The sequence below is a fragment of the Amblyraja radiata genome, chromosome 37 (genome assembly GCF_010909765.2).
Source record: "Amblyraja radiata isolate CabotCenter1 chromosome 37, sAmbRad1.1.pri, whole genome shotgun sequence".
Taxonomy (NCBI): domain Eukaryota; kingdom Metazoa; phylum Chordata; class Chondrichthyes; order Rajiformes; family Rajidae; genus Amblyraja; species Amblyraja radiata.
The window spans coordinates 18,852,757-18,867,733 of record NC_045992.1 but is presented as its reverse complement, the minus strand read 5'-3'; the positions used below and the strand labels follow the sequence as shown (position 1 = coordinate 18,867,733).

Genomic DNA, 14,977 nt, shown 5'->3' with positions numbered 1-14,977 from the left:
TGGCAACTTAATATTCCGGGGTGCAGGAGACAGGGGCGAGGGAAAAAGAGGGGGAGGGGTAGCATTGTTGGTCAAGGAGGATGTCACGACTGTGATCAGAGGTGAGATTAAGGACGGTTCGTCTATATGGGTGGAGCTGAGAAACAAGAAAGGGATGATCACCTTGTTGGGGTTCACTACAGACCCTCGAATAGTCAACGGGATTTGAGAAACAAATGAGCCATGAGATTGCAGACAGGTGCAGGTCAAATAAGGTTGTTGTAGTAGGGGATTTTAACTTTCCCAATATAGATTGGGTAAATCATAGTGTGAAGGGTTTAAATGAGGTGCAAATCCGCAAATGTGTTCAGGAGTGTTTTCTTAAGCAGTGTGTAGAGGCCTCCACGTCGTGAGAGGGCAACGCTGGATCCAGTATTGGGACATTGCGATGGGCGCGTTAATAAATTGTTTGTGGAGGAGCCTTTTGTGTCCCGTGGCCACAGTTCAATTAGGTTTAAGATAGTCATGGACAGGGACCGAGTGGGTCCACGTGTTAAAATGCTCAAGTAGACTGGAGCAGGTTGAGGGTAAAGGAAAACCGGCCAAGTGGGATGTTTTTAAAAGTGTACTGAAGAGAGCTCAGGATATGTATGTTCCCGTTAGAGTGAAAGGCAAAGCATGCAACCGGAAGGAAGCTTTGGCTGACGAGGTAAATAAAGAAAAGGATGCATGGGACGTGTATAGGCAGCTGGGATCAAGTGCATCCCTGGATGTGTTTCGGTATCTAAGGAGTCACCGAAACTCATTTCAGTCAATGAAAAATGTACGAAGGTAAGCTAGCCAAGAATATGAAGGAGGATAGTCAGAGCTTCTTTAGGTATGTGAAGAGGAAAACAATGGTTAAAACCAAAGTTAGACCCTTGAAGAATAAAGGGTGAATTTATTATGGCGACCAAGGAAATGGCAGATGAGTTGAACAGGTACTTTGGATCCGTCTTCACTAAGGAGGAAACTACCAATCTTCCTGATGTACTAGTGGCCAGAGGATCTGGGGTGACAGAGGAACTGATGAAAAGCGACATTAGGCAGGTGACATTTGAGTATCGATCAGATCAATGGGAAAACCTCCTCTGCTCCGCCTCTGTCCCTGGAGTTGCAACGTTTACAGGGCGTGTGGTTCAGTGACTGAGGTGGAAGATGGCAAGAATTCTCTGTTTCTCTTGTTTGGTGGGATCTGTATTCGGAAATGACAAAAAATGTTCAGCAGCGGGATTACCACATCTGATGAACACGGTGCGTTATATAAAATTGACGCAGAATTAGGTGAACGACTATGGCCGGATTCATGAGTTGGAAGTGAAATGTGTTTCCTTCAGCAGTGGTAAAGTAGCCGAAATAGCTCAGTTGGGAGAGCGTTAGACTGAAGATCTAAAGGTCCCTGGTTCAATTCCGGGTTTCGGCGATGGTATATAAGACTTTAAAATTTAAATGAGCGTTCATATGATTTATTCCAGCGATTTTGTTCGTAACGCAGCCGTCAGTGCCGCTCATTCAAGGTTCAACGTGAACCTCCGGTGTTCTTTGACTGTCTTTCTGCCTGCATGTGACTTATTGAATTTCCAGCAGGTACCCCGGTTTCCACTCAAATGCCACAGACGTGCGGAAAATAAATTGGCCATGTAGCTCACCCTTCAGAACGGGTCTGTTTCGTGCATGGTACATGGCGGGATGTAGCTCAGCTACATAAATAGGAAGGTTTCACGGCAGTCGGGTCACGAGCCATGACCCCGTACTGTTGCTACAGTACACCAAATGGAGTACACGCGATGAACTGCAGGTAATAATAATAATAATGGATGGGATTTATATAGCGCCTTTCTAATACTCAAGGCGCTTACCATTGTTTCCAGCGTAGCGGGCCCGTTAAAACCCGCTGAAATTGTCAATTTTTGCGCTATAAATGATTATGGAAATCGGGATAAGCGTGTGAGACATTTAGCCTACTTCAGAATTCCAAAAGTGAGGAGAAATTACGGTAGATAGAAGCCAGAGCTGAAGGGACAACAACAGCCAGAGTGCTTGGCGAACACTGGCCGTTTGCTCACTGCATTTCATCAAGTAAGGCATTATTTGTGTTTTTTCGTGATTCCTTTGGCATCTAAAAAGTTTCAGAAGTGAAAAATCTGGCTGTAATTGTTTTAAATCGCCCATGGTTCTCGTGGGTTTTTACATACAAAATGAAAACGCATCTGAAGAAAAATTTACAGCCAGATTTATCACTTCTGAGAATTTCTAGATGCCAAAGGAATCAAGAAAAAACACAAATAATGCCTTACTTGATGAAATGCAGTGAGCAAACGCGATAATTCCCAATATTTTCAATGTTTACCAAGCACTTTAACTGCTGTAGTCCCTTCAGTTCTCGCTTCTCTATACCTTCATTTCGCTTCACGTTTGGAATTCTAAAGTTGGGTACATGTCTCTCACACTTACCCCGACTCCCACAATTTTTTTCAGCGCAAAAATTCAAAATTTTGGCGGTTTTTAACAGGTATGAAAGTATGCGTTTCTAGCATTAATAACATATACCGGAAGTGACGGATGTCTTCCAGTTGGATTTAGCGGCTCCATGCGTCGAGCCCTATGACCCAGTGACCTTTCGTGCAACCACCCTATACCTTAATTTCGCTTCACTTTTGGAATTCTAAAGTTGGGCACATGTCTCTCACACTTACTCCGACCCACAATTTTTTTCAGCGCAAATATTCAACATTTTGGCGGGTTTTAACAGGTAGGAAAGTATGCGTTTCTAGCATTAATAACATATACCGGAAGTGACGAAGGTCCTCCAGATGGATTGAGCGGCTCCGTGCGTCAAGCCCTATGACCAGTGACCTTACGTGCAACCCCCCTATAGGAGAGGAATGGACGATGGCATTTAAACGGAGAAAGTGTAAGATGTTGCGCTTGGGACGAACGACAGTTTGATTAACGTCTCGCTTGTGATTATCTTCGACACCCACAGACAAAAATTCTTACCAGAGGTAGATCCTTGGTGTTTTGAGAGGATGATTCTCCTGACATTAGACACTGAAAAATGTCTGATCAATGCCCGGCTAGCTCAGTCGGTAGAGAATGAGACTCGTGGGTCGTGGGTTCGAGCCCCACGTTGGGCTACACTTTCTTTAACCATTATCAATAGCAAACATATGTCTATCCAGCGAATAGTTCAGGAATACTCTGCATTTTTGGGGATCTAAGGATTTTATACCTTTTAAACCCTTTGGTTACATTTATTGGAGGCAATGAGCTGCAAGATGTGTTTTCTTTATCGTGAAATAAAACGACAATGGCTAAGAGCGCTCAACCCACAAACCTGATCTCCCGGCGGTTCAGCACTTCAACTCCCCTCCCATTCAGAATCCGACCTTTCTGTCCTGGGCCTCCGCCAACGCCAGAGTGAGGCCCAGCGCAAATTGGAGGAGCAGCACCTCATAGTTCGCTTCTACATCCGGTGACCTCCTTGGTCACTTCCCACCAAAGATCTTAGAGCAGGATAGGCTACTCCTGCAAAATACAATGGGCTGACGTGTAGTACGCTACGGAGGGGATCCTGGGCATTTCCCCCGCCCATTTTTAGTAACCGGAGCCTACCTGACCTGACCCGACTCGCAGTGTAATCAATGTTGCGGGGCAACTGTTTGTGTGTGTGATATAGGGTTAGATTCATAATTCTGTCAGTTCATACAAAATTTGACTCTGGTGATTGTCTTTTTTAATGTTTTTTTAAATCATTTCTTTTTAAATTGCTCACAAGCAGTGTTTGAGTTGAGTTGATTTTGTAGTAACCGGAACCTACCCGACCCGACCCGACTCGCAAGGTAATTGACATTGCGGGGGAAGTTTTTGTGCGTGATATAGGGTTAGATTCATAATTCTGTTAGTTCATAATTCTATTAATTCTTGTTAAAGAATAAAATGTTTATAAACACACATACATGAATGTGATATAAATGTATATAATCATATAACACACACAATTATATTTCTTCTGATCCAATGGTGAACTTTATTTCAGACTAGACAAGGGACATTAAATAAGAAACATTGTAAACCTCCCCGCAACTTCACACACACTAGACCTTATCCCACCCCTCAACTCTCCCCCCCCCCCCCCCGGCACTCCCTCGCCTGCCCCCACACTTCAATGTCTTCCCCCCTCCTATGCCCCTCTGCCCGCTGCCCCGAGCCGCTCACTCCCTCTCCCCGCTGCCCCGAGCCGCGCTCTCCCTCTCCCCGGGCCGCGCACTCCCTCTTCCCGCTGCCCGGGGCCGCGCACTCCCTCTCCCCGCTTCGGAAACAAAGATCCGATCTTTGGCCGGATGCAAGATGGCGGAGCAAGATGGCGGGGACTGGTTGCTAAAATGGGTCCGATAATCACCCATGAATCAGCCCATGAGCGTACTACGCGTTTGCGTGAGAGTAACCCATCTTGCTCTGCTCTAAGATCTTTGCTTCCCACCAGTGTATCAGGGTCAGAGGGGCCTCACGGTTCTCCAAGCCAGGATGTCACGATGCAGCTCTCTGACTTTTGTCAAGTTGCATTTGGAGTCTTGCATTCAACTCTGTTCTCCCTATGGGGTGATTTCACGAAAGGTCACTGGATCATAGATCCTCACCCACGTGACCGCAAAATCCAACTGGGGTACAAGCGTCACTTCCGGTACATGTTATTGATGCTGAAAACGTGTACTTTCACACCCGTTAAAAACCGCGAAAACGGCCCGTTTTTGAGCTGTAAATAACTGTGCCAGTCGGGGTGAACGCGAGGCACAGTTATCGTACTTTACAGTCCAGAAGATAGATAAACACGAAGGTAAATACAAGAGGGAGCTGAAGGGGCAACAACAGCGGAAGTGGTTAGCGGACATTGGCCGTGGAGATATAAAGATCGAAAATATCGGGAATCATCGCGTTTGCTCGCTGCATTTCATCAAAAGTAAGCCATTATTGACGTTTTATCTTTATTCATTTGTTATATGAAAAGTTTTAAAAGTGAAAAATCCGTCAGTAAAATTGCAAAATCGCCCATGGTTCTCAGGTGGGTTTTAACATGCAAAAAGAAAACGCTTCTGAAGCTACATTTACCATTTAAATAATCGTAAACTATCAATGCGTTTTGAAATAAATTTTACTCAGATGCAAGCTAAGGAATGGGATAATTGTCAGCTGTTAATTGGACAAAATCAGGACATTTTATTATTATTATCCAATTAACAGCTGTATGCTGATGACATCCTTTTATATATTACTAATACACAAACGAGTATACCCACTTTATTAACACTAATTGAGGAATTCGGCTCTTTTTCAGGATATAGAATAAATTGGAATAAAAGCGAAATTATGTCTTTAAAACCACAGGATTCGAGACACTTACTAAAATTCCCCTTCAAAATTGCAACAGAGAAATTCAAGTATCTGGGTATTCAAATTACGAGAAGACACAAATCATTATTTAGTGCCAATTTTATACCACTATTAAATAAACTGAATGATATGATTAAATTTTGGAAAACGCTTCCGCTCTCATTGATAGGTAGAATTAACGCTATAAAAATGACTTTCTTACCACAATTAATATATTTGTTTCAAGCGATCCCAATATATATTCCAAAATATTTTTTCAAAAAACTAGATTCCACTATCACTAATTTTATATGGGATTACAGAACACATAGAATTCAACGAAAGCATTTGTGCAAATCTAAAGAAGTTGGGGGTTTATCATTACCTAACTTTATGTATTACTACTGGGCAGTGCATATTAAGAACATAATGTACTGGCTGGATAGTTCCACTCAGCAGTTGGAGTGGATAAGAATGGAGAAAGAGGAGTGCTATCCGCATGATATAGGAACGATCCTGCTCTCATCGATAAAATTGAATAGTATAATATATAAGAAGAACCCAATTATTAACAATATAATAAGAATTTGGAAACAAATAAAAGTATCATTGAAATTAAATAATTTATCAGTACTAACCCCACTATTGAACAACCCCGCATTCAAACCTTCTCTCATCGACAACACATATCAACAATGGGATAGACTGGGGATTAGGAAAGTAGGGGATATGTATGAAGTGGGTAAACTGTTATCATTTCAACAATTAAAATTTAAATTTAAATTGAAGGATAATCAATATTTTAAATATATACAGGTATGTGACTTTATGAAGAAATATACACATAGATCTCAAACTATATTTTTAGACCCTTTAGAAGAAGCAATGAATATTAAGGCTGATTCACAAAAATTAATATCATACTTTTATAATAATATATTATATAGAGAATCACCCTCAACAGAAGCACTAAGGGAAGATTGGGAACATGAGCTAATGATAAAGATCTCGAAGGATAGATGGGAAAAGTATTTGATGAATACACATAACTGTTCTATTAATGCAAGACATAATTTAATTCAATTCAAATTATTACATAGACTATATTATTCAAAAACGAGGTTGAATAAATTTTATCCAAACGTCTCTCCCAGATGCGATAAATGTTTGTTTCAAAACGCTAATATAACACATTCATTTGTAGGATGTACAAAGTTGAATAGATTTTGGAGTGATATATTTGATATATTTACAAAGCTCTTCAAGTCAAGAATAGAACCCAAAATGGAATGGATTATATTTGGAATAATAGGAGAAGATACCAATTTAAATAAAGACCAAATGTTTTTTTTAATTATGGGTTAATAATTGGAAAGAAATTGATACTTAAATTTTGGAAAAATACAACCATACCAACTGTTAAAATGTGGATTAGGAATATGATGGACATAGCACGCCTTGAAGAAATGAGACTCCGACTAATAGATAAATATGACCAATTCTTAAGGAGTTGGTCTCCTTTCATCGACTTTTTGGAATCATGTGATGCAGCGGTACCATAAGGATTGCTAATTTCAGTTCATGACGTGGATAGATCTACATCTCCGAATATAGATTTGAAAAATTCTCTTTTAAGGGGCCTTCTCTTCTATTTCTACTTTCCACTTTTTATTTTTTATTTATTTTTTTTTTTTTTTATATACACACTTCACGTTTTTCTACTCTCTATCATCTATTTTTGCCACTTTTTCCCCTTTCTATTGTTTTATTTTTCTTGTCTTGCTTACTTCCTTCTCATAACATAAAACTAGAGGTTGTACATATAATGGATTACGGTATGACATAGTTGGCACCTAAAATTAGGTGCCACTGTATTATTTTGTACTGTATTAACTTCTAATAAAATAAACAAAAAAAACAAATGAATAAAGATAAAACGTCAATAATGCCTTACTTTTGATGAAATGCAGCGAGCAAACGCGATAATTCCCGATATTTTCGAGCTTTATATCTCCACGGCGAATGTCCGCTAACCACTTCCGCTGTTGTTGCCCCTTCAGCTCCCTCTTGTATTTACCTTCGTTTTTATCTATCTTCTGGACTGTAAAGTAAGATAACTGTGTCTCACGGTCACCCCGACTGGCATAGTTATTTACAACTCAAAAACGGGCCGTTTTCGCGGTTTTTAACGGGTGTGAAAGTACACGTTTTCAGCATCAATAACATGTACCGGAAGTGACGCTTGTACCCCAGTTGGATTTTGCGGTCACGTGGGTGAGGAGCTATGATCCAGTGACCTTTCGTGAAATCACCCTATTACAGGAAGGGTGTGGGGGCTTTGGAGAGGGTGCAGAAGAGGTTTAACAGAATGAAAACCTGTCTGCCATGCATGGGATAGGGGCCAGTAGATACAAAGTGAGGCTTGACAGACTGCAATTGTTTTCTCTGGTTCATCAGAAATGGAGGCCAGAGGTATATAAAGTTATGAGAGATATAGATATGATAGACACTGACAATCTTTATCCCGGGGTGGAAATCTCAATGACTTGAGGCCATAGCTTTAACGTGAGAGCAGTAAAGTTTAAAGGAGATGTGTGGGATGAGGAGAGCTGGGTGCCTGGAAAGCGCTGCTAGGAGTGGTGGTGGAAGCAGATACGATAGAGATCACGGGTAGGCAAGTTGATTAGAATAAAGATGATAGGCACAAAAAGCTGGAGTAACTCAGCGGGACAGGCAGCATCTCTGGAGAGAAGGAATGGCTGACGTTTCGAGTTGACACCCTTCTTCAGATTTGATTAGATTAATTTGGAATTATGTTAGTCACTGATATTGTGGGCCGAAGGGCCTGTTTCTGAGCTCCCGTACTGTATGTATTGTGTTAATTCGGAATATTCACTAAACCGATCAATTCAGCAACAAATGTTTTGTTTATTTAGAAATCAAAATGTGTAAAATACATCTTGGAATTTAAGTTAAATTTAGAACGAGAAAACCTTCTCCCCGTAGGTCTCCCGCGTGACAGGCGGGGATACTAACCACTATACTAACGAGGAACCGTGGTGCAATCTTCATTGTGACGCAGTGGAAGGGTAGGAGGGAAGGATAAATTGAAGCGAGTCGAAGAAGAAAGAGCGGGAAAGTGTTGTTTGTGGGTTAGTTACATAAGGTTGAAGAATACTCCAAAAACCTGCAATGTTCAAAACATTCACTTCCCACTCTTTGACTTGTGCTTCTTCCGCGATCCGGTCATTTATTCAAGTACATGCTCGTGTTGAATTATTTAATAAAGAGGCGCTTTCATTTTCTAAACGCATGTAACCGGAACTGCGAGTCCTATTCTGTATTTGCTGTCACAAACAGCAGCGGGACTGTGCTCGAGTCACAGAGTCACACTGCACTGGAGACGGTTCCGTTCCCCACTCGCCGATGGAATAGTGTGGCGTGGCCTGCCTTCTGTCTGGTTTACACCGAGTGCCGAAGGTCGACACAAACAGCTGGAGTAATTCAGCGGCACAGGCAGCATCTCTGGAGAAAAGGAATGGGTGACTGAATGGGGACGTCTGAAGAAGTGCCTCGACCCAAAGCGTCACCTATTCATTCTCTACAGAGATACTGCCTGTCCCACTGAGTTACTGCAGCTTTTTGTGTCTATCTTAAGTTTAAACCAGCATCTGCAGTTCCTTCTTACACCCAGTGCCGTCAGCTACCTGTCTATTTCCCCGTGGACTCTCTCTCCTCACTCTCCCTACACTCCGACATAGACTTCCTCCAGAACAAATTCTCTTCGGCCCACTATTTCCATGCCGACCAGATATTGCTCATCTACTCGCATCCCATTTCCCACCACCTGTCCCGTAGACTACTACCCTTCAGTGATTATCAGAGATATCCCCCTTGTTCTACCCATTCCCCGCTCCCCCACTCTCTCTGCTACTGAACATGAACGTGTTTATCTCTGTATCAAAGTTGCAATGAAGTACACAGGAGCTGAACCATTGGCTCCACCATTTCCTGTTCTATACCATGGGGAGATGTTATGAGGAGAAAGCAGGAGAATGGGGTTAGGAGGAGAGATAGATCAGCCGTGATTGATGGTGGAGTAGGCTTGATGGGCCGAATGGCCTAATCCTACTCCAATCGCATGACCAGAACACAGCTTCATGCAGCAGAGAATATTATGAATTAATAGGTCAACGGCCGAGCACAACGGGGACCATGACGTCACCCACGGATTCTGCAATAAAACTCATAAAATGATGCAACGAAGCGAAGCGTTTGTTGAAATAGGAATTTCCCCGAATGAAACGAAATATATGTTGTGCACGCGTGTGAACGGACGGTATTTTCTCAAAAGTATCCATTGATAGAATAGCAGAGGATGGTTTCGATCCATCGACCTCTGGGTTATGGGCCCAGCACGCTTCCGCTGCGCCACTCTGCTCTGACAGAAACATTCTTAGCGCGTGTGCTCCTTTTTGGTCGGCCGAGCACAACGGGGACCATGGTGTGTGTAGGATAGTGCTAGTATGCGGGGATCGCTGGTTGGTGCGTTCTAGGTGGGTTGAAGGGCCTGTTTCTGCGCTATATCTCTAAATCTAATCTAAACAACGTGCAATGGTGGCAACCTTGCATGAATTGTACAAAGGCGCCTGTAACCAACAACGTTACACGTGCCTTAAATTAGTCGGTATCCCACTGAATGTTTAAAAGTTCATGTCATAAGAGAGAGGAGCAGAATTAGGCCATTCGGCCCATCAGGTCTACTCCGCCATTCAACCATGGCTGATCTATCTCTCCCTCCTAACCCCATTCTCCTGCCTTCTCCCCATAAACTCTGATAACCCCCAAACTAATCACAAATCTATCCATCGGTGCCTCTACTCAATTACATCCACTGACCTGGCCTCCACAGCCTTCTGTGGCCAAGAATTCCACAGATTCACAAACCTCTGACTAAAGAAATTCCTCCTCAACTCCTTCCTAAAAGAACGTCCTTTAATTCTGAGGCTGTGACCTCTAGACCTAGACTTTCCCACTAGTGGAAACATCCTCTCCACATCCTCTCTATCCAGGCCTTTCACTATTCAGTAAGTTTCATTGAGCCCCCCCCCCCCCCCCTCATTTTGCAAATCCCCAGCGAGTACAGGCCCAGTGCCATCACATGCTCATCATATGTTAACCCATTCATTCCTGGGATCATTCTCGTAAACCTCCCCTGGACCCTCTCCAGAGCCAGCACATCCTCAGATATGGCGTCTAAAATTGCTGATAATATTCCAAAAGCGGCCTGACCAGCGCCTTATAGAAACATAGAAAATAGGTGCAGGAGTAGGCCATTCGGCCCTTCGATCCTGCACCGCCATTCAATATGATCATGGCTGATCATGTAACTCAGTATCCTGTACCTGCCTTCTCTCACTACCCCCTGATCCCTTTAGCCACAAGGGCCACATCTGACTATCTCTTAAATATAGCCAATGAACTGGCCTCAACTACCTTCTGCGGGAGAGAATTCCAGAGATTCACCACTCTGTGTGAAAAAAGTTTACCTCATCTCGGTCCTAAAAGATTTCCCCCTTATCCTTAAACTGTGATCCTTATGTTTCCAGTTGGTGTGAAAAATGAGCCAAAGCCCATGCTAAAGGTGCCCGCCATTATTGCCAGCTTTTCTTTCCTCTTCATTTCACCCAACAAAACAATATAGTCACCTTTTATCATTGAATCTTTGAACAAAATGGCAAATCATTCGATTAAACTGTCACACCCCAAATCTTATGATTGACCAGGCAGGCTGTACCCACATACTCTAGAATTGTCTTTGTGTGTAACAAATGGCCACAGTTGACAACCTTAAGTACTTTAAGGTCATTTTCTGATGTTACATGTCATCATAGTATAACCAGTGAGCTCTAAATTACTGCTTGCATGTAATAATAATAACTTTTTGTGTCTATCATCTTTTTTCTAATCTACTAATCTATATTGTTTCGCACTGTATCTATGATAAAGTTTATCGAGTTAAATTTTTATATGTTACGCTGACAGTGTTTGTTTAGGGTCAGAGGTCAATAGACAATAGGTGCAGGAGCAGGCCATTCGGCCCTTCGAGCTAGCACCGCCATTCAATGTGATCATGGCTGATCATCCCCAATCAGTACTCCGTTCCCGCCTTCTCCCATATCCCCTGACTCCGCTATTTTTAAGAGCCCTATCAGAGTCAAACATGACTGGTCACGTGTGTGGCCTCACATGGAAGCGGTTTTTTTTTCATAGCTCGGTTTTATCTTACAAAACTGTGTGAATTTTAAAAAGCTGGAATTTCCATATGTTTAGCAGACATATGCGTTATAGTTTCCCAGGTAGGAAAATAGCAACGAATAAGATGAATCTCTTACAATGATTTTTTTTAAATGTATTACTTTTATGTGACGCCATCTAGTCACGTGTGTTCACTTTGGTTCACTTTCCAAAGAATGGGGCCCAATCCGCGTTCTCCAGAGAGGCGAAGATAGACTCGAAAAGCTGCAGTAACTCAGCGGGACAGGCAGCATCCCTGGAGAGGAGGAATGGGTGGCGTCCAATGGGAATGGGTGACGTTTCAGGGTCGAGACCCTTCTCCAGAGATGCTGCTGCCCAAAGATCATAGAGGAGCAAGATAGACCACTCCTCCGAAATCCAATGGACTGACGTGTAGTACGTGACTGAACGTCACGGCCGCCTTTTCTTTAAGCGACACGCGACTTCCGGTATGCCACCCGATGTGATCCAAAGCAAAGATTATAGAGCTCCTCTATAATCTTTGATCCAAAGCAAAGATCTTCGAGTATCTTGTTCAAAAGGGAACTGCAGATGCTGGAATATCGAAGGTACACAAAATTGCTGGGGAAACTCAGCGGGTGCAGCAGCATCTATGGAGCGAAGGAAATAGGCGACGTTTCGGGCCGAAACCCTTCTTCGGGCCGAAACCCTCTTCTGAAGAAGGGTTTCGGCCCGAAACGTCGCCTATTTCCTTCGCTCCATAGATGCTGCTGCACCCGCTGAGTTTCCCCAGCAATTTTGTGTATCCTCGAGTATCTTGTAGCGGGAACAGCCCCCTCCTTTGCGTAGTTTCCCTTGCATTGTATTGTGCAGTTTCCCTTTAACACACCCTGCACAAAATTTAATTTAACGTATATATATTTTATATATTTATATGAATGTGTCTGTGTGAGAGGCAAGTTAGAGATAATAAAGTTTATTCTCATGGATCAGAAGCAACTTTGATTTAAATAATCACTATTAATTCATTTGTCTTGTAAGATGTACATAAACCATAACGAGAGGGAGCATGGGGGAGAGGGAGAAGGGGGGAGAGGGAGAAGGGGGGAGAGGGAGAAGGGGGGAGAGGGAGAAGGGGGGAAGGGAGTGGAACGATAGCACATTATAACGTGCAGCCGTCCCATTCCGACCAAAGATTATAGAGCAGAGCTCCTCTCGTACCTTTGATTGCGGCCGCCACCGCCGAACCCCCCGGCCCACCATTGTACCCAAAGAACAAAATGTTGGATGTGATTGGGGGGCAGATAGAACAGCTTTGAAGGCTATATACACTGGGTTAATTAGATCTGTGTTAGATTATGGTTGTGCGGTGTATGGGTCCGCATCAAGTACTTCTCTTAAGAAAATAGACAACGTTTAATATCGGGCATTGAGAATATGTACAGGTGCAATAAAAACAACTCCAACAGCAGCATTACAGGTTGAAATGGGGGAGATACCTCTAGAGATGAGAAGGATACAGCTTTCATTGAATTACTGGATTAACCTACAGGGCCATAGTCAAGAACACCCAGCACAAGTTACTGTCAAACCATGCTGGGAAAAGGAGAGAAGGGAAACAAAAAGTTTTGGATGGACAGTGACCCAGAGAGCATTACAAATCAGCATAGCACAATTAAATGTGGTTCCAACGGTTCCATTACCTTCAATTCCACCTTGGATACTTCCAGATGCAACAGTAGACTTTACAATATTAGAACAGGAAACAAGGATAAACAACGTATGTATAATTAATTCATCATACAGGATACATTGACAGATACTACGTTTTGTCCAAATTATACAGATGCATCAAAAGATTCCGTAGATAAAGTAGGAGTAGCATTTAATTGTACCAGAATTTCACATCAAAGTAGGGAAGAGGATCAATAATGAGGTCTCAGTATACACAGGTGAAATGATTGCAATATTGTTAGCGGTACAGTGGGTCGAGGATACCAGGCCTTTAAGGATAGTTATTTGTTCAGATTCACGTTTAGCAATAAAGAGTTTACAGCACAGCCATTCAGACAGTAGACCAGATATTTGATTGAAATACAACAACTATTCAGAATTCAAATGATGGGGCTTACAGTCATATTTCTATGGGTACCAGCACACATTGGCATTAGAGAAAACGAAATGGCAGATAAGGTAAGCAAAAGAGGTAACAACAAAGAAGTAAGATTGATTTAAGTATTAACATAGGTAAAACTGAAATCAAAGAACATTATTAAGCAAGACTGAAGGAACGATAACAAAGCATGGGAGGAAGAGCGGAAAGGACGGTGGTTCTACAGAGTCCCCGAGGAAAGTGGGAGAAATAGAATGTGCAGGAAAAAACAGAAAAGAGGAGACAGTAATTTCAAGAATCAGATTTGGACACACTGGTCTGAACAGTACACTTTTTATAATAGGCAAGCATAATACAGGCAGATGTGAATACTGTGGGCAAGAAGAGACAATAGAGCATGTCATTATACATTGTGAGAGGTATGAGGAAGAAAGAAGACAAATGAGTGAACAATTCAGAAAAGAAAAAGTACAATTTGATTTAATAGATATTTTACAAAAGAATTCATATAAGTGCTATCAAATCCTATTGCTTTTTCTCAGGGTAACCAATTTGTTCGGAAAGATATAGGTTATTAGTATATGTAATAATGTTATTTGATCCACACTCCATACCAGTTGGTGGCGGTAATGCACTAAAATGTTGTTTGCCAACCGCCAAAAAACACTACATAGAAGAAGTAGAGAGAGAGAGATAGAGAGGGATGCCCGCCCAGAGTTGAACGGTAGGTGTCCCGCTTTGGCCGGAGGCCCCCCTAGACCTCGTGGCCCTAAGCTTAAGCTTGTCTAGTTTATAGGTAAATCCGGTCCTGCCGCACAGTTACTCCAGCACTTTGTGTCCATCTTTCAGGCATGATATTCTTCCGATTTAAATCGGAATTCGATTTTTTTACGTTTTCCATTTTTCAATTTTTTGCACCCGATTATTTGGCAGCCAATCAACCGCTGTCTCCAAGGGCGGGGCGGCCAATCACATAATGCGCCGGTCATTCGGCGGCCAACCAGACGCAGTCTCCGAGGGGCGTTGCGGCCAATCACCGACCAGCTTCCCTTACTGAAGCAGAAGATGGCTGCAGCCATCATCACCTTTTCTGTTCTGTTTGCACACAGTGCTAGGTAGGCAAAGAGACTTCAGGTAACATTTTTTGTAAAGATTTTTTTATCTTATGAAGTAATTTGTTTCATGAAATATTAATCTTTTGGGGTTATTTTACTGGTT

At 42.4% G+C, this 14,977-nt stretch overlaps 2 non-coding genes across 2 annotated transcripts; one reads left to right on the top strand and one right to left on the bottom strand.

The window, feature by feature from the left end:
- Positions 1-1,368: 1,368 nt before the first annotated feature.
- On the top strand, positions 1,369-1,441 carry trnaf-gaa. The gene has a single exon. It is a non-coding gene; the product is annotated as a tRNA-Phe (tRNA).
- An 8,316-nt stretch (positions 1,442-9,757) lies between these two features.
- Positions 9,758-9,829, bottom strand: trnam-cau. The gene has a single exon. It is a non-coding gene; the product is annotated as a tRNA-Met (tRNA).
- Between the last annotated feature and the right edge of the window lie 5,148 nt (positions 9,830-14,977).